This window comes from Mytilus galloprovincialis, chromosome 1 (assembly GCF_965363235.1).
Source record: "Mytilus galloprovincialis chromosome 1, xbMytGall1.hap1.1, whole genome shotgun sequence".
NCBI classification, from domain to species: Eukaryota; Metazoa; Mollusca; class Bivalvia; order Mytilida; family Mytilidae; genus Mytilus; species Mytilus galloprovincialis.
This window is the reverse complement of record NC_134838.1, coordinates 72,170,634-72,190,817: the sequence shown is the minus strand read 5'-3', so window position 1 is coordinate 72,190,817 and position 20,184 is coordinate 72,170,634. Positions and strand designations below refer to the sequence as shown.

Genomic DNA, 20,184 nt, shown 5'->3' with positions numbered 1-20,184 from the left:
GAAAAAAAATAAGTTAGATATTGTTTGAACGCGATAACAGTTCGATGAGTAAAAGTCCTGAGGATTTAAATATTTTCGTGGGTACCAATTGTCTTAGGTGCAATGGTGTGTGTTGATACATTTGTACCAAGTCAGGAATATGACAGTTGTTGTCCATTCGTTTGATGTGTTTTATCATTTGATTTTGTCATTTAGTTAGGGACTTTCCGTTTTAAATTTTTCTCAGAATTGAGGTTTTTTTTGTGATTTTACTTACTCGATAAAAAGTAAGTTAGATATTGTTTGAACGAGATAATAGTCCTTTTGATTTATATATGTTCGTGGGTACCAATTGTCATGGATGACGGGAAGCGTACATGTTAGTTGATACTTAATTTCGTGTTTTTGTACTGCATACTAGTACTTCTCATATGATCATACTCATGATTTGATGTGAGCTAAATGTCAGATCTAATGAATTAGAATAAAATTAATAATATAAGACAGCTTAGATGATATTAATTATGACAGGTGTGTTTCCTATACAACTATCGTATCAAAAGAAGCCAATGTAAGTTTAATGACCGAAACACTAAAAGGTCCGATTGATAAATACAAAAAAATATTTGTAACACTTGATGTTGTTACGCTCTGTTATGTTAGTAAATATTTCAATATCTTTTAATTGTAAATTATTTAAACTAGACTTAAGTCATAAGGAGTACTTTCAAATTATTTTTCATGTAATCAACTTCTAACTAGAAATTTATTTTATTGAAAGTTAAATATCTAGTATATATTTGTTAGTGTATATGTGTGCATAGAAAAACTAAAGACTAAGCATCACGAACACCAGAAAAACATTGCAGATGATATCAAATGCTCCGGACGGGTGAGTAGATACTGTGCATGCTCCAATTGTTACACCCATCGTGATGCTCGTATTACATGTGTTGGTAAAAACTCTGTAACAAGTCTGTTTTTAAAAGCTGACGGGATTGTAGTCACAACATTAAGATCATATGTGCTATCATTTGTGATATTCTATAACTGCCAACCAACTCCAGATGGCGTCCGTACAACTTTTGAAATGATTATTCAAATTCACTGATCGGAACTCGTGGTTCAAAAGAATTCTTCTGAGCATCAACCCTATGTCAAGGAAATCATGATTGGAAATACAACTTCGGATATATTGTAACGAGTTAGATATATACTTCGTAAGCAGCCGCTGCTGGAATGTTGCTACATAACAATGGAAAGTTCCCAATTTTAACGTTTAAATCATCTTTTTTTGTCGTTCAGGTTTGTTTCAACCGACCCTCCTTGTCAATGTCTGAAAGTTAGTTAAGATATGAGGCAAACTTAACTGTACCTGTAGTATCCTTTATTACAAGTCACAGACACATAATAGTTTTATACATCGGAATAATTTTACAATTGTAAAAATTTACACGTAATATATATGTGCAGTTAATTGAACTTTTGCAAAGGAAAATACTGTAGCGTTTAACTTAATAATTACAAATACTAGTGTGGCTATTCTATCTTTAAAACTTTGATGTAAAATTAATGAAAACGCACGAGCTAAACAAATATTCTTACAAAGGAAAACATGCATTTACTACCAGCGTCAGTAAAAAGGATTTAAAAAATACACTACATTATCACATCAAATATCAATATAGATTGCGTACGGGATATGTTCAGCAAAGTCACTGTCAATTCACCTAAAAAAATCATGGTTTTTTGACAATTTGTGTTGTTAATGATTTTGTAGTTTTTATTCATAGGGATCGTTCAGTTTCTACAACGACTACTTGTGTCGAGCTAGCTTCTGAATCGGTTTTGATTTTGTGGAGAATTTCTTTTCTGAAATATGTTTTTTTCTTAACTCGGAAGTATGACTTTAAAATAAAAAATCGAACATTCAAAGTTTAAACTGGAAGTAGTAACAAAAAAGAATTTGAAAGCTAGAATGTAAAATATAAGTATTTTCAAAACTGCGATATATGTTCACCTAGATAGCCCAAAAACGTTATACATATGTTATATTTTATATTAATATATATGGTCTATATTTTGATACTTTAATCGTAAATGCATTGTAATAGAGAAATATGTATCCTTAAAAAATGTTTGTATTAGTCCTAGTTAGAGAACTTTGTATAATTTGCAAAAAGAAATTTAAGGTAAATGATCAAACAACTCTTCACAACAGACCACAATGACACAGACTTTACAACTATAGGTCACCGTACGGACTTCAATTATCAGCAAAGCACATACCGCAAAGTCAGCTATAAAAGACACCGAAATGACAAATGCAACTAATTCAAACGAAAATAAAATAGCCGCCTAATGTATGTACAAAAAATGGACTAACCTAAAAATATTGTAATACACATGCTGTAATACTAATAAAAAATAAAATGCAAGACATTGAATCTTTTGCTGAATAACCATTGTCAAGTCAAACACATATCGTTCATACAATAGTTCAGAAGAATACAAATACATATACATGATATACATTAACGTATATAAACTTATTTTACCAAGGATATTTTTGAAATAGTATAGTTTGCTGAAATAAAAGCAATAATATTGTTCGGTAGGCTCTTCAAATATTTACTGAACATGTAAGGCTGTTTTGATATGAACGGATGATCATTCAGCTAGTTAATTTCAATGCCATTGTAAATTTGGTCCTCACGTTGAAATTCGTCGGGTGTATCGTTTCTGAAATGAAAAATAGGAACACTATTTAGTACAGGTAGCATTATGTTCACTTATTAGTATAATTTCCTGTGTATCATATTGGAAGAAAACTAAGGATACATTTATGATTTTCAATTTCTTATAATGCTCTTGGTATTCATATAAGCGTAGGGAAAAAGAAGCTTATATAAAAAAGAAACTTTTCGATTGATCTCAATTTGTTTTATATCTATTACATATTTGGTGTTGTGACCTTTCCTGTTACGTTATAAAGTGGTTATGTTCAACCGCTCATTTGTATTAGTATTTTGTTAACACGTTGAACGTTCCAAGAAATGATTTACACTACGATTTGTCGAGATAATTCACCAGTACTGCAGATTTAGACGGATAAATCAGAATTAATTCACACCACATGGTATTTGTTTTAGGTAATATATTTTTTCAATTGAAATTATGTGTGGTATAATAAATTGTGTTATTTGCAAGTAGTTACTTCTTCAGGTTTGATGAAATATTCGAACATAGATACAATTATAATGGAGCACTAACCGTTGTACAGTTGTTTTCGTTTGTTCATCAGCTTACAGCATACCTGTCATAAGAATTGCGGACAATACCAGATTGTGCTCTCCTCCGACTACGGAATTTTCTCGCTGTGTGGAAGACCCATTAGTGGCCTTCGGCTGTTTTCTGTCCTTTGGTCGGGTCGTTGTTTTGACCATACTCGTTTATATTGTCCAATATGCAAATATGAAAAAAGCAATGATTTGCAAAATGTATGAGAACAACATAAAATGGAAAATACACTGTGTTAAAATATGACGTGCAACGGTTCCAATCGTTCTCTCTCCGATGTCATTTCAGTGATTCAATACAAATGAACAGCATTATTGTGAGTCAAAAAAAAGGGTTTCCACTCACATATATAGTTTTATCACTTTTGTTTCTTTTTATGAAAGCACAATAAAGATGTTGATTTCTGATAATAAAAAGACATACAGGTATGTGTTTACATATTCCGTACCTTAACGGGGTGCAATGCTGTAGGTAGATTAAAGATAAAAGATGCCGGAACTGTCCAGACACGCAGTACTAAAACATCTTAATGAAATGTTAAGTCTATAATAATACATTAACACACTTTAAAATATATATATAATTTATATACGTGTGTTAACTTAGGAGAAATTAAAAAAAACATCACATGAAACTGAGATGTACGTAGAATGAATATTTGATAAAGCCCAAAACCTTTATCCACGAATATTAATTATATTACCATATAAATACATAAAAGCATCACAGATTGGTTAACAAATAAGCTTTTAAGCATTAGAAATACAATGGAATAGTATGTCACAACATAGTTGAGATATAGGTCAACAAGATAACAACAACTTAACACCAATACTCAACAAGTTATTTTACTTCAAGCTCATAGTATATCAAATTTGACAGGATCATAATTTGTTTTATTCTATTTTAACTTTTTGACTCAAATTTGTATTGAATATGTTAGATAACGAAAATTGCAATTAAAACACAATCGCAGGTACATTAAATATAATCAACAGTTATAAAAGTTAACGTAGACATTAAGATGAAATAGTTGCAGATAAAACAAATTACACGTTTCATTAAAAGTTAAAAAAAAAACTTCGATAAGATTGACAACATGTAAAATACAATATACAATTCAAAAGTGCAATTCAAATCATAATAAACAATACAAATATGTTGAATATGTGATCTGTTTCGTAGAAGTTTACACTATGTGATTAAGTAAATGGTAACAAACACTTTTTATTTCTTTTTGAAATTTAACATTATCAACGTCTATTTAAAAATAATATTAGGAATCATACTAAGAAACATACTAACATTTGCCACAGGTACAGTATTGTCCGACCCATCCTGGTACACAACCCTCAGTACAAAAACCGGTATGTATATCACATCTTCCATTAACACATCTTTGGGGATCACATCCCCAAATGCAGGAACCATTTTCAGGATGACAGTGTTGGTTAACACATATAGATGAACATGCTTCGGTACAATTTGGCCCCCACGTACCTTTCTGACAACCTACAATAAACATTTGAAAAAATGACTTTTTTCTTCATATAGTATGCAACTGCTTTCAAGTTATTAACTTCTATTATTTTATTGTAAAATAAAATATCTGTAGACTCGTGCGTGGAAGTGAGTTATTTGAAACACCAAATAATATTAGGAAACTAACTTTTCATAGATTCGCATAATCAAAGGTATTTGATTCATATCCACTACTGTTTCGCTTCCGATTTTCAAAATTAAAAGGCCGAAAGTTTTCTATGTAGACGATGTTCATTTGACTGTCCCTCTGGTATCTTCGCCCCTTTCTTGTACACGAACATAACCATAAAAGATTGTACAATTCACCAATTAGCGCACACATTGTTGATTCGACATAGGAATTGGCATATTGGCAATTTTTATCTAATGGGCATATATACTCCTATTGTAATGGCCGACATCATGATAAGGTAAAATCAACGCTATGAAAATTAGCATATTTTCCCAATGATATAACTGGATAGATTTGAAAGTTGTTTACTCTCATGTTTACAATTTTTTTTACATTTAATACTGTTATGGTAACTTAAAATCATAGTATGACATGCTGATCCTGTCAATCTCTCTGATGTCATTTAAAACCACGGACGAGAAATGAATATGAATCTATAAAATTGGGACCTTTGCGACACGTTCACAATTTGATTAACGAAAATATCTTAAAACTAATGATGGTTTGAATATTTTGAAAGTGATTTTTATACTACTGGATAATAAATATAACATGTATAAGAAGTTCAAAGAGAGTCCTGTAAAACATAATTGAAAATAATTAAGATGTCGAATAAGAAGAAACGCATAAATGGCATATTAATGCGGAGAGTCAATGATGCCACAGGACGAATGCTAAAAAGTGAGAAACATCTCCCTAAAACTTTATTTCCAAAACGACATTGTACTGAAAATAAATCCAATTTTCATATGATTACACGAATTAAATAATAAGGTCGTATTGAAGCGGTTCATTCTTAAAATAATAAGTTTTGTTCCAATTTTCTACAAGATTAATATTATACTATTCAATTTAATTATCAAAGTGATAACACATTTTCGATATTTGTATAACTGCTATTCATACATCTGCTCATTTCGAGTTTTATTCCCGTTTAATAAGTATTTTTAAATTTTTTATTTTTTACAACAAAAACACTGACCGAAAGCATTGTACAATTGGTAGAACAATTAATATGAAAAATGTCCAGGCTAGTTACCAATATATCGATGTTGTCTGTTTAAACCAATACTTATAATAGCCAGTGTATATAAAATGCGAATCCAGCTAGTTCATTTTCACTATCATATAGGAGTATGTCTATTGTTGAATAAAGGATCATGGGACATCTGTATTTGTTTACGTTTCGAAAATACAAAAAAATTGATTTGAATGTAAGTTTCAACATATTTTCATTGTGATATGTCTTTTTAATGTTAAAAAACAGCATTAATTTAAATAAGTGTTATAAAAGCAACATAATATAGCATATCGATTATTGAAAGCGATCCATTTTAACTATAGATGCGAAGAATTATCACTATTAGTGCAATCATTTTTGATGTAGAATTTTCGAAGATGCGAGGAATTTTTATTGTAGATTTATGTGATAAATGGACTTGCAACAAATGAAAAAACTTAATTGATTACTTAAGTATTTATGATATTTTCAAATTGAAATACAAACTCCTCATTCCTTCCTCATCAGATATATAGGTATTCAAACTTGTAATAAAAACGCTTCTCACAATGCTATATTGTATTCTTAAATTACGTTTTTCCTTAATAATAACAAAATTTAATAAGTTCCTGTGATATTTGTTTTAAACGAATATGCACATATTTCATAGAAATCAATGAATAAGTTCACACAAAATAAAAAAAGAATTTCTTGTTACACTTCAATTATAATGCTTCTTGTTACACTTGAATTATAATGCAAACTTAATGCTGTACTGAGTGTGCTTGCATAGGATACATTTGCAATTGAAAGCATGACTGTAACAATATGATGAAGATAAACAATTTCTTATTCTACTCTTTTCTCGCTCAAAAGTGTCATTTTGATATTATTTACGTTTATATAATTAAACATTTTTATACTCCAAATGATACAAATTTGATGATTTACACTTTTTATTTATTGTACAATTAATATAATACTTATTTTTATAATGCACTCGAATGTTAACTTTAAACTGACTGATGACATATATATAAGATAACTTGTTTAACAAGTGGAACATATTTCACAGATGAGGAACTTATTTTACCAGGTGAGAAACAAAGCTCACAAACCCAGAACTTATTTCACCAGGTAAGGAAAAAATTTCATAAATCCGATACTTATTTCACTAGGTAAGGAACATATGTCATCAACCCGGTACTTATTGCACAAGGTAAAGTGTGGAACTTCTTTTATAGAGATGGAACAAATTATATAGAAATTGTCTGTGAAAAAAAATCTCCCAGAACATATTTTCTGTGATATAAGTTCAACAGGAAAAAATTTTGGCTCACACTATCAGATCGGGGCAAGATCCAAAGTAAGTAGACATGTTTTTAAACAGTTACTTTAAATCAGTAATCCGATTAGATTTTAGGATTTACTTTATTATTTTATTTTTGATCTAATGTTGCGTAGATCTGCATCTGAATGTGCGTTTTGTCATACTTTAAACGAAATGTCAACTCAACAAATTGTGCTAAAATCAAAGTGAATGTAATTAATGTATACTTGATGCAACGAGCTTAATAATGTCAAATTGAAACACCCCACATTATTTTCTGAGACATTACGAGAAAGAGAAAGAATCATTTTAATTCGTCGAGATCAAGAAGTTTTTTTTTTTTTTCAATATGAAGATATACAAACGCCATAGTATATATACGGTGGTATTGGATTATTAAACGTCAAACTTCGTCAGAATTCCTCACAGACAAACCTTATAACATGTGTAATACAAAAAGACAAAAAATGAATATTTTTCTGCAACAACATCTTACCTGCTAGTTTTAAATCACCTGCACGATCTGTTCGTAAAATGTCCCAAATATTCCCCTAATTCGGTATATATTTCACAGCTGGATGGCTTTAGGCGCGATACAACCCCGTTCGCATCTCTTACATTGTCTTACTAGTATTATATATTTCTAAACATATACATTTAAACTATTTTTCTTCATTTTCTTCAAATTTCCAAAAAAATCGTCTGTTTATTTATCATCCTTTATAAGACATTTATGGCATATACAGTGAAAATGATATTTTAGGATCCGCACTTTACATACACTGATAGCGCAGTAAACAAAACAAAATTTAAATAGAAACTAACGTATAAACAAATAACAAGAGGTATATGTGTAAGACAGTCTGTTAGTGCACACCAATCACAAGACTCAAGTCCATTTAAGAAAAGAAAAAAACAGTGACGCGTTTTATAACAAACACAACAAATCACGAACACACATGATTCTGTTTTTGTTTTTGATTGTGTGTATTGGTTGAGCATAAATAAGGCAGTTGATTTTTTAGTCTTATTTTTCATAATTGTGTTATATCGAAGATTTGTTTAATGATTTACGATTTAGGTTTCCTCATTGATTGGGTTGTACTGTGAACAACACATGCTTATATATCAACGTCATGAGGTTTTTTAATGGACACAATAATCAATATATCACATCTCCTTAATTTGTTATTGCTGGGTTTTTTTTCCTCGTTATTCAAATTTTAGTTTTCTTGAGTTTTCTTTATCATGTTTGTGTTAAACGCTCGTTATTAAACGGTACAGTATGAAGCTCTCAGTGCACATGTGGTCATATTTACATAGTTTATCGTGCATGGAAAGTTGTCTAATTGGTTCTTCGTTCGGTGAAACTTTAGATTAAACTTTTTCTGAATCCAGTCATTCTGAATAAACTAAGCTGCATTATTTGAAACCACCTACACTTAAAGTAAAATAAATTTAAAAAGACGCGCTTTGGAAAAACAGATGTTTTGCAGATGAACATAAAACCTACCAGTAATGGCAACGTAACACAATTCAACTACAGGTCCGGTGTCGACATCTCCTACAGTGTCGTAATAAATGACATATTTTCCAAGTTGATTACAGGGAATATTCTGAGTGATGTTTGGAAGACCAGGATCAGGATCATCATAACAGAGAAAACCGTCAGGTGGAATAGTTGTTGTATTGGTCACGTATAATTTAAATCCATTCATACGATGTGCAGCTATAATAAATGAATTTCAAACTGAACTTCACAAAAACCAGCAATACTGATCTTTTAATAATCCTTACAAAACCTTTGAACCTTGCATTAATACTAGTCGTGAATTACGACAGCAACTCTAGTTTATCTCATAAAAGTTACTAATGTTAACAGTGTACTATGGGGACAATACAACAAATATTCAATATATATATATACCTAATTTTAAAGAAACAACGAAAGAGTTATCCTCATTAATGTAGTGAACAAAACTGATAGTACATTTATACGTGACCATCTCGGTCAGGTTATATGATATACAATCACAACCGAAACAGGATAGTCAATGAAAAGAATATACCTATACATTTTGTATGTTGGTTTGCTGATAATATTCTGTTACTTATAATTTTATATGACCACATCATAGCACTTGACATCGAATTGTCAATAACGGGTTCGAAAACAAGTTCCTTTGACTATTACAATTTCTTTTTGTCATAACAGTTTGTACCAAAGCAATTCTTATGTCAATTTGGATGCATATCCAAATATGAGGCAGAATTAATTTTAGCTGTTGAAAAAAGGAAAACAGAAAATACACTGTTATCTAAAGTATTTTCTTTGTAAAACGAGGCTACATTGTGTTCATACAAACATCATTTTCTGGCAACATGGATATAATCTATTCCATATATTGGTTTTTATTATTGATACTATTTTTAGTACGTTGAACTACTTATGTGACATCAATGCTGAATACGTGCTATATTCAGCCTATACCGACTTGAGAGTTTAAATGTTGAATAATGCAATTTTGAAATATTTCTCTCTCTCGTATTTTCTTTGTAAAACGAGGCTACATTGTGTTCATACAAACATCATTTTCTGGCAACATGGATATAATCTATTCCATATATTGGTTTTTAATATTGATACTATTTTTAATACGTTGTACTAGTTATGTGACATCAATGCTGAATACCTGCTATATTCAGCCTATACCGACTTGAGAGTTCAAATGTTGAATAATGCAATTTTGAAATATTTCTCTTTTTCGATTTAAAGATTTGACACGACAAATATCGATATATCATTTATAAATGTGGTTCTTGAGAACAGTCATACTATGTTTATGTATATAAGATGTTGTATACTTACAACCTTCTCTGTAGTATATAGTTATATCTGTGATGAAAGCAGAAACAAATGAAAATTGAAACATCCACCATGCTTTTGGCGCACCGTCCACATTTGTGGTTGAACATGTTTTCAAAGTAAATTCATTTGATATAGGTGGTAATATTGCACCTTCTGGTGTACTTCCTACATACCTAGAACTTTGGGAAGCTGTCCCAAATGGTGTAAGATTATCTGCAAGATAAATATGAATATAACAAATGTTGATAGCATAAATATGTGACCGTCATATCTCTGCCGAATAATACGTTTAAATATGAAACAGAAATGATCAGATATTAGTTACTGTTCATGTGTGTGTGGTCTTAAGATTTTAGTTACAGACCTCTACAGTAGGTTCTCGTGATAAACCAAATTGTATTACAACATCATTCTGTGTAAAGCGTCGATGTTTGCTATTTTATGGTTACATGTATGTTACTAAATATATGAATATTGGTATAAAGGCGTAAATATGAAGTTTTTGATCATGTCCAAATAATTTCATGATTTATCATTTTGGGATAAATAAACGGTTCCAGACTTTATAAAGTAATTTTTGTGCTTTTTCACCATCGTCTGTGACGTAATTTTTATGATTTATTGCGTTGAGACCTGGACTGATTCGGGTGTGTCTATTCTGTGTTGGTCTTTGCATTATGTATTCGTGTTTGTTTTCTGTAATTAGCTAATACTTCAGTTTCATTATGTATATCTATTATATTCATTTAATAAAATTTACTGTTTGCAATAGCATTAATTGTTCTAAATGATAAGGATGTTCTTATCCCAAGCTTAAAGGCATAGCCGTATTTGACACAACCTTTTTCATCTTTTGATCTTCAGTGCTGTACAACTTTGTACTTTTTTTCACTTTCGATCTTTTATATCTGGGTGTCAATGATGAGTCTTGTGTGGACGAGGAGCGTTTTTGACGTATTGAATTTTAAACCTGATGCTTTTTTTTATCCATTAATCATGTGTTTCTTTGTCTAATACGTTCTCCTATTTATTTGTATTGTAGTCCTGTAATATTATGTTGTCATTTCAATGTTATATTTAACATTGCCATTCAATTGTGAGGTTTGGCATGCCACAAAACCAGGTTCAACCAACCATTTTTTCCTTTAAAAATGTCCTGTACCAAGTCAGGAATATGGCCATTGTTATATTATAGTTTGTTTCTGTGTGTGTTACATTTGAACGTTGCGTCGTTTGTTTTCTCTTATTTTTGAGTGTATATTCACATTGCGATAAGACGTGTCACGGTACTTGTCTATCCAAAATTCATGTATTTGGTTTTGATGTTATATTTGTTATTCTCGTGGGATTTTGTCTGATGATTGATCCGTTTCTCTGTGTGTTACATTGTAGTGTTGTGTCGTTGTTCTCCTCTTATGTTTGGTGCGTTTCCCTCAATTTTAGTTTGTTACCCCGATTTTGTTTTTTGTTCATGGATTTTTGAGTTTGAACAGCGGTATACTACTGTTGCCTTTATTTATCTATAATTTAAAAATACAATCTTTACAAGTATTTAATCGCATAGTCTGCAATTAGTAGCATTCAATAGTTGTTACTCTAGTTCACACGATCACAATGGCTAAAATCCCATTTTTCATGCAATCTGTCGTCAAATCAAAACTTGTGATTATTTATGATCAATTACGCATGTTACTCAAACATTGCCTATCACATTTCGAGTAGATAAGACGAACATGACATGAAAACCGACATTATCCAATATAAATTGGCTTACAGAAGTTATATTGATTCGAAAACATAAATATGTGACAAAGTCGTACATGTTATTTGGATGAAGAGGTGTCTTATTGGCACTCATACCACATCTTCCTATATATATGAACCATTAAAATGACACAACGATACATTATTGTCAGTTAACGTGGTGACATTCAATATCACTCTGCATGACCTTGGCCTTTTACATTCAAGTTATGACGGTAAGGTTTTCAAAATGATTTGAATCCCATTTTTCTAAGATAAATAATTAAATCAAAATACCGTTTAGGTCATGAAAAGGATCCCAAATCGCTGTGCTACAATTGGCCTTCAAAAGGAGTGTTCCGGATAATACTAATCGTATTGAGTTTTCGCCCGTACGTAGTTAATGTACACGGATATGTACGGAATCGCCATCCTCATAAATAAATTTTATACGTAATGAATATTTGTTTCGTCGGAAGTCATGCACTATCTACTTGTTTATATAAACATGTATTAATCATATATGTATACCTAAAGAAATTTAATATCAATTCATTAACTTACGTTGTGCTCTTATTGTCCACTGGATAGCTGTGTGGATTAGTAAAACTAATAACATTTGTAGTGTTGTTATATCGATAAGTTAAAGTCAGAATTATTATTAGCTAAAATGAAGAAAAAAGATCATCAATCGTAATTTGGCCTTTTTAACTTTTTTGGATTCTAGCATCACTGATGAGTCTTTTGTAGACGAAACGCGCGACTGGCGTATATACAACACTTAGTCCTGGTATCTATGATGAGTTTATTTATTTTCATATAATTAATCATGTTAGGAAAATAATAAATACGAAATTAAAGATGATTGTCAACATTTTTCTACTTTAATTACATGCCAGCAGTATTTAAAAGTTGTAAAAAAAATGACAGCGAGTGCATTATAAGAATGTACAGCTACACCACAATGCTTATAATGAAAAGTAAAAAATCGTTATATTGTAAAGCAAGAACAATTGAGCATAAACTAACAATATTGTGCTTGACAAGTACCAGTAGTTTGGTTTATTATATTATGTTAAAATAATGCATTTAGCCCCTTTTAACTTGAAAACGATGACATTGATCTGCTCCTGTCCCCAGTCTTCGGGTTAGTCTTGTCTGATTTTTAATTTATATTCATTTTAAATTTATAGTAATGACGTCCATTATCACTGAACTTGTACATATTTTCGTTTATTGGCCAGCTAAAACACGTCTACATGTGTTGAAGACCTATTTGTGGTCATCGGCTATTTTTCTTCTCTTTGGTGGAGTTGTTGTCTCTTTGTCACATTCCCTATTTCCATATTCTCTATTGTATGCATTAATGCACAGAATTTTAACCAATTTCAATATTTACTACAATAGTTTTAACAACAATGAACAATTATTGTCGCTAAAATTGAAGTGATAGTAACGCTTTGATGCGGTTGAAACCACCAATGTTCAAACGTTGTTTGAAACACAAATGTATGAATGTTAGCAATTTTTAACTCAATGATGATGTTTCATTAAAATTACGGCAAACGATATTATATAATTATTCCTTGTAATGTTTTGGGAATCACATTTTCATCTTCCTCTTATAACATAAAGTAGTTCACATTTAAATTAAAATAGGACTTATGCAAGGGTGTAATTGTCATTATATGCAGTAGTTTTTTTTCAGAGAGAGCTAAATGATTGGTTATCACTGTAAAAAAAACTGTTTAATTGATTATTTTGAATAATTACAAAATCTGTATAACACAACTGCTGGTGGAAGTTTCGTTCCCGAGGGTATCACCAGCGCAGTAGTCAGCACATTGGTGTTGACATGAAATAACTTATATGGTCATTTTAATAAATTTCCTATTGATAAAACTTTAAGTGTTTGAAAAACTAAGAATTTTCTTATCCCAGGAAAAAATTACCTTAGCTGTATTTGGCACAACTTTTTGGAATTTCGGGTCCTCAATCCTCTTCAACTTTGTACTTGTTTGGCTTAATAACTATTTTGATCTGAGCGTCACTGATGAGTCTTATGTAGACGAAACGTGCGTCTGGCGTATCAAATTATAATCCTGGTACCTTTGATTATTAAGTGGGAGGTGCGGTTTGCCTTTTTCTCAGATCTGAAGTACATATTTTGATTCTTCCGAAGTTTAAGGAACCAGTGATTAACTAACGGTATTTGATATTTTTGCAATACATGGCACAGTAATCCTTAACATACGATGTATGTCTCTTTATTTGAACAAAAAGGTTGGGAATACTTAAAATTACATAATTTAACATAACAAGTAATGGGCCGGTGAATTAGAAATACATTTGGAGTATTAGGCATAGTACTGGTAATAGATATTATAAAATAAAAAGGAATTTAACATAAGAAAAATAACATTATTCGCCACTTTTCTTATTTATCGTTTTCGATTGTTCATATTGCTCATCAGGCAGTTACTGAAAGTTAATGAGTAATTATTATTATTTGTGACATTGTAGACCAATGTTTTTTGAAAGTTCATGAAAATATGCAATTAAATAGTTTAATGAATAACAAAATTATAGGCATATGATTATGACATCTGTTCTTCGTTAAGAACAACACCTTGGTTAACGTGACAATGCTTAAGATCAAGCAGCCAAAACTGTGGTTTTTTTTCTCTATTCATCACAAACAAACAACACAACTGACGAAAAATTCAAACAGGCATATAAATTAATCTGACAATGACGCCCAACATTTTTTGTGTAGTTGAAATATAGTCTTAAAGTGAACAGCTACAAATATATTAAATTCCTATTCCTCATAAACAAATGCAAGATATAAAAAATAAATATACACATATGTATATTCAACGCCATCACTAGTGAATATTCTACTTCAGTAATAAAACAAATCATATAAATACTTAAAAACAGGAAATCAAAAAGCTTTTCTTGTATCATAAGTTTCGGTATAAAGCTTCGAATTTACCATGTTCAAGATAGAGATACCAAGATCCAAAAAAGGGCAGAGTTCATTACTATAGTGAATTTGAACATTTTCGGAGGGAATTCAATGTTCGCTGTATCACTGTTTATTTAAACGCATGTTATGGCAATACATCTAAACCTATCAGAATGAATACTTTTTCAGTCTTTTAAGAAATGATTTTATGTTGTATCCATGTATTATTTGCGAAACCTTTAATGTTTTAAAAGGGCATATATTTTCTGTATACAGTAAATAATTATGTAGAAATGTGAAGCCCAAACTTTATATTGCCTCAAATATTAAAGTTATAGGTTGCATTTCTGTAAATATTGACAATGCATTGTCCCATAGGAACTCCATTTACGGCTAAAACTGTACCACTTTTACTATGAAGTTTTGAAAAAAATCATATCCTAGAATGGAAAGTTCATATGCACTACTATTTTTTTCAAAGATCAAAATATAGGGCTGTGCGGCATATTTTCAACGTGTATATGCTCCGAACTTCTAAGAGTTTAAACTAACACTAAATTTCTTAACTATCCTTACCTCGATTGTAGGGTTACCATAGATTTCAATACAAACAATATTCACATGTATGTTTTCTGGAACTTTCCGAAGTTATGTCTCTATGAGATGCAATCTACAGATCAAAACTGGGAACCAGTATGTAAACAAAATTAATTTTCTATGAATATTCTAAATCTCCCCAAAAGAGGCGTGGTTTGAGAAACAGCGGTATTTACAAAGTGCAACCTATAGCAATTATACTTATACGAACAACCTGCATTTTTTAAATATGGCAAAACATTTGGTTGACACATTTGAAATCGTTCTTCCATAAAATTAGCTGAATGTATCTGTCATTTTCTCCCTATTAATTATCATAATGTGGACCGGTCATTACTTTTTTATCTTACGAATATAATTGTATTAAATGATTATTAGTTTTACTTTAAATAGTATATATTTTCAAACACTTCAATCGATTACATCAGAACATGCATGGTATTGAGAGCCAATATATTATCCAAATATCTTAAAGTATTTCAAATTTTTGTAGCAGATGTTTCTTCGATGGATCTTTGCTAATTTAGTCATAAAATGTTACTCGTTAACATACAGCAGGTCCGCAATAAATTGTGCACAGTTGGTTCCCATTCGCATTCCGATAACTTGACGATACAAGGAGTCTCCATAGCAAACAACAACGTTATCTAGTAAATATTCAATGGCATTTATCGTATCAATGCAAGTCCAAATCACAGAGTTCATTTCTTTGTTATAACTCAAAGATGACATAATAGGGCAAAAGATTTATATTCGCCTTCTGACTTTTTACATTACCATATAATAAGGTGTGTGATTTTTGTAAACGCGATTAAACGACAAAGTGGTACATGTATACAAGGTAGAAAAATAAAAACTTTTCACATATGTGCATTTACAAATATGACCATACAATTAATCAAGGACTTTCAACAAAAGTGAATAATTCAAATGCCTTATTTGAACAATGTGTTACCAAGTTTTTGTACCAAGTTTACATGTAAGTAACATAGACAGTTTTAATATGGAAATAATGGTTTGAAAGACTAAATAAATCTTTATTTGCAAGGTGATTTATTGAGCTTCGAAAGCCTGTTCACAGTTTGAACTTTCGATGTATTTTGTTCTGTTTGTAAAGAGTTCGCCAAAAGTTTATGTTTGAAACAGACGTTGTTTTCTAAAGATGAACTCCGTTGAAATGATGGTGAATTTGTGATTTTCTTGTTTAAACTATACGTCAAATAATACCAATAATAGGAATTTGTTGTTTAACGGAAAGATCATTTAAATTCCGGCAATATTTACACATTGAAAACATTCATTGACATATTTGATTTTGATACAATGTTTTAATGACCTTCATGGCGATCAATATTGTTTTGAATAAGAACGTGTGATTAAAATTTGTACGATTTCATAAAAAGGACTGCAAAACGAAATAAGTTTGCAATACTCTAATATGTGATGTAGTTTATCAAACAGTTAAAACAACAGAGCTTGGTTAACATATAGTGTCTGCCATTGTTTTGTTTTGAAATAGTAATTTGGTCCAAAATTTTTGCATTGTGTGTTCGAAATATTCTATGACTGCTAAGTATTCTACGTATGTTCGAACGGTTTCTACGAATAGTATCAGAAACTATATCGACAATGAGAACAGAATCGACCCCTGATATCCGAAGAATTTTAATCACAAAGATCAAACGGTAGACTGTCTGTAATTCTTTTACTCAATTTAGTTCATTTTTTCCCCGTGATCGTTCAAACTTTAAATGAGATTTTACAGGGTCTTCTAAGACGATAAAGGTGTTCTTAGTTGTGTTTATATAAAATTCATTCGGATTCATCTACATACTAAAACGCCATCAAGGCTTTTTTCCTGTGTGTAAATAGATTATACTGTTAGTGATTTCAATTGACATCAGTTTCAAACTTTAAAGCAAATGGGCGACTATTATATTTGTGTGTTTAAAGTTTTTGTATTTTGAAATATATTACTTATTATTTTGTACATACTGAAAGGCAATATTTGTTCCATCGGATTAAATATCGTATAATAAAAGTTTGACGAAACACACATTTTAAAATTTCCATGTAATCTGACTCATTTAAAATGTTTAAATAAGCACACTATTTCACTTGCACCTGTCATGCATAATCAGTGTAGTACGATATTTCATACATATCATGATTATGTAATTGTTTGGGTTTCAATTGCATCGTTTACAATTGTCTCATTGTGAAGTTAAAAACATTAATTTGTATTTTTCTAAGCATTTTAAAGAAATACTGCATTAGAGTACATGGTTTTAAGCTGTTAGATCCTGTTTTTAAAAAATAAAATAACAAAATACATGAATACGGTGTTCGACAGTGTTATTTATAGAGGTGATACAAACCTACAACTTCTAACACACATCAAATCATTTCTTTTCTTTTATCTTATTTTTAAAACACCTTTTTCTTAAATGTTTAAAATCTTGTTTCAATTCCTTCAAGCAAATTTGATCTTTTTTTTTGGGGGGGGGGGGGGGGGTGGGGGTCTTTTATGTGATATAGCTTTTCAATTGTTATGGTTCGTTTACATCCTTGACTTATAAGTAGTCGGCTATGAGCATGATGAGCCTTCCAGATTTGAAAAATTTAGAAAAGCGCTTTTTAAAGCATTCAATTTTTAATGACCATTTGTTCACAAAGATAGAATGTTCTTTTAGATTTTGTGATAGCGAAATACCGTACAGCGGATAACTCATACATTAGGTACAGTTCAACTATCATTATAATGAATTTTGATATATTTAAGATCCAATAAGCTATTATACTTCATCTTTTTTTATTTTTGCATTTGACGAAGCAAACAAGTATAGGTAGTAAATGTAATATGCACTTCTAGATCTGTAAATATGTTTTAATTTGGTCAATGCATTCTATCCCCCGTTTCCGCCCTCCTTAAAAAAGCAAGTTAAATACGCTGTCCAATGTTCGTTTATATATTTACATTACTGTAAAATGTGCTTTGCATATGCTTACGTGTTAATCCAAATTTGTTATATATCGCTAAATAGATAAATGATTAGATAATACAAATTGAAAACGACATACCTTGATTGGACAAATCATCATATTGTTCAAAACAACTTGTTCGGTACATGGTAATCTGAATCATTTAAACTAAGGACGTATTTTCAAATATATCATTCAAGCATACACTTGAAGTCTCATATTACTATGTGAATATGTAATTTCAATATTTACGGAAGAATGGTTAAAGTAAATGATACGTATTTTTAAGATCACACACATAATGTTTTCATTTCTACAATTTAAACAGTATATATGTTACAGTACATAGGTGAAATTAGGAATTACACGCTATTACTAAACATTTCAGTAAATACCTGTAATAACTAGCCAGTTTAGTAATGACATGTATTTACTAGATGTTTCAGTTATTACTGGTATTCACTGATTTTTTGGGGCATTTTTACAGCTATTTATTAACATGATTTTTTCGTTTAAAATTAAAGACATAATTCAAAATCCCAATAAGAAAGTAAAGGAATGAGGATTTTAGGGCTTACGTAAGGATTAAGGAATATAAGGCACATCAAAAATGCATACTATTTAGTGTTTGTGAATTGAAACTGGAAAATGATGGGTTTTTTTAGTTTTGAAACTCCCTAAAACTCATTTTCAGCATGCAAGACAATGAGATCTATCCAAAATTGAGAAATGCATTTGTGAAAAGTTTATAGGCAACTTTTTCAGCTCTTTTTGATGATAGACAATCGATTATGCCTAATTTGGTCAAATGATCTTGATAATTCTTAAAATCTCATAATGTCTTTTACGTAAAATCTCCATCAGGCTAAGGTTGCATATCGACTTGCCCCATGAGTTAAATTCCTTTTACAAAATAGGTTTAACTACGACTTCTTTTGTCAGACTGTTGCGATGAAGCTGACATTCTTCACAAACAAATTTATACAATTTGATGGCGTTAAGAGTCACATTTTCATATCTCTGTGCTTCTGTGTTTCTCTTTTTTATGAGTTTTTCAAGACCTCCAAATTTAAGCTTATATACCTGCAACAAAATGTTATCCAATTTACAAGTATAAAAATGATCTTTTTGTGGATAGAATAAGTCAACTAAATGGTAGGCCCCTTTTGTTTTTTACTTTCAATGTTGACATTCTTTTCCTTTTTGTCGAGCCTGCGACTTTTATCGCAAAAGCTAAACACAGCAAACCAACATACATTACGTCGTCAGCGGCGTCCACAAATATTCACCCTGTGGTAAAAGTTTTCAAAATTTTAATAACTTTCTTAAAGTATCCTGGATTTCTACCAAACTTGAAAAGAAACACGTTTATGATCATGAAATTAATTTCAAGAAGTCAATTGTGTAAAACAAAATCAAGTTTTTCCATATTTTACTTAATAATGGATTTAGTTTTTTCCAGTTAACATTCATTCACACTGTGGTTAAAGTTTTTAAAATTGTGGTAACTTTCTCAAAATATCATGGATTCCTATCAAACTTGGACAGAAGCTTGTTTATTATCATAAGATAATATCCAGTTTGTAAAAAAAAATCCTTTTTTTGTATACATCTTATAAATGGACATGTTTTTCAGTTACTATTACATACACTCTGCAGCTAAAGCCTAAAGTTTTTAAAACATTTATTAGATTTCATT

General features: G+C 30.5%; 1 long non-coding RNA gene across 2 annotated transcripts; it reads right to left on the bottom strand.

Moving 5' to 3' along the window:
- Positions 1 to 1,349: 1,349 nt before the first annotated feature.
- Positions 1,350 to 18,693, bottom strand: LOC143083122 (uncharacterized). Of its 2 annotated transcripts, none has more exons than XR_012980554.1 (6): positions 18,585 to 18,693; positions 12,500 to 12,600; positions 10,193 to 10,405; positions 8,837 to 9,052; positions 3,253 to 4,791; positions 1,350 to 2,721 (listed from the first exon to the last, which is right to left on the bottom strand). It is a non-coding gene; the product is annotated as an uncharacterized LOC143083122 (long non-coding RNA). The 2 variants fall into 2 exon arrangements; XR_012980557.1 differs by lacking the exon at positions 18,585 to 18,693 and adding an exon at positions 15,483 to 15,591.
- Positions 18,694 to 20,184: the final 1,491 nt, after the last annotated feature.